Source organism: Colius striatus, chromosome 7 (assembly GCF_028858725.1).
Source record: "Colius striatus isolate bColStr4 chromosome 7, bColStr4.1.hap1, whole genome shotgun sequence".
NCBI lineage: Eukaryota > Metazoa > Chordata > Aves > Coliiformes > Coliidae > Colius > Colius striatus.
The window spans coordinates 15,424,880-15,425,322 of record NC_084765.1 but is presented as its reverse complement, the minus strand read 5'-3'; positions in this window follow the sequence as shown (position 1 = coordinate 15,425,322).

The window sequence follows — 443 nt, the reverse complement described above, 5'->3', positions numbered from 1 at the left end:
AACTGGCGCCTCCCTCAGCAAAAACGCCGACGATTGGCCCTGACAGCACGACGGGCGCCACGCCGCACGCGGGCCATGTTGACTATCCGCCGGCGCGGCGCTCAGCCAATCAGAGAGCGAGCGGCCACGGCGCGGGGGGGCGGCGGGGGCGCGGGGTGTGCGCGCGCGGGGAGAGCGCGTGACGCGGGGCTGGGGGGCGGCGGCGCGGGCCCGCGCGGGAGCGGTCGTGCGCCGCGCGCTTCTGCGGCACCGCCGCGGCCGGGCCTGGGGAGAGTCGGCTGGCTGGCTGCTGGGGGCGGGCTGAGCCGCCGTTGCGGCGGCTGCCGCGTCTCACCCGCGCGCCGCCCCTCCCTGCCCTTCGCTTGGGCGTCGAGATCGTCGTGAGCGCGGAGAAGTGCAAGTCCTGAGGCGTCCTGCGGCAGGCGTTTGAAACGGGGCGCCGC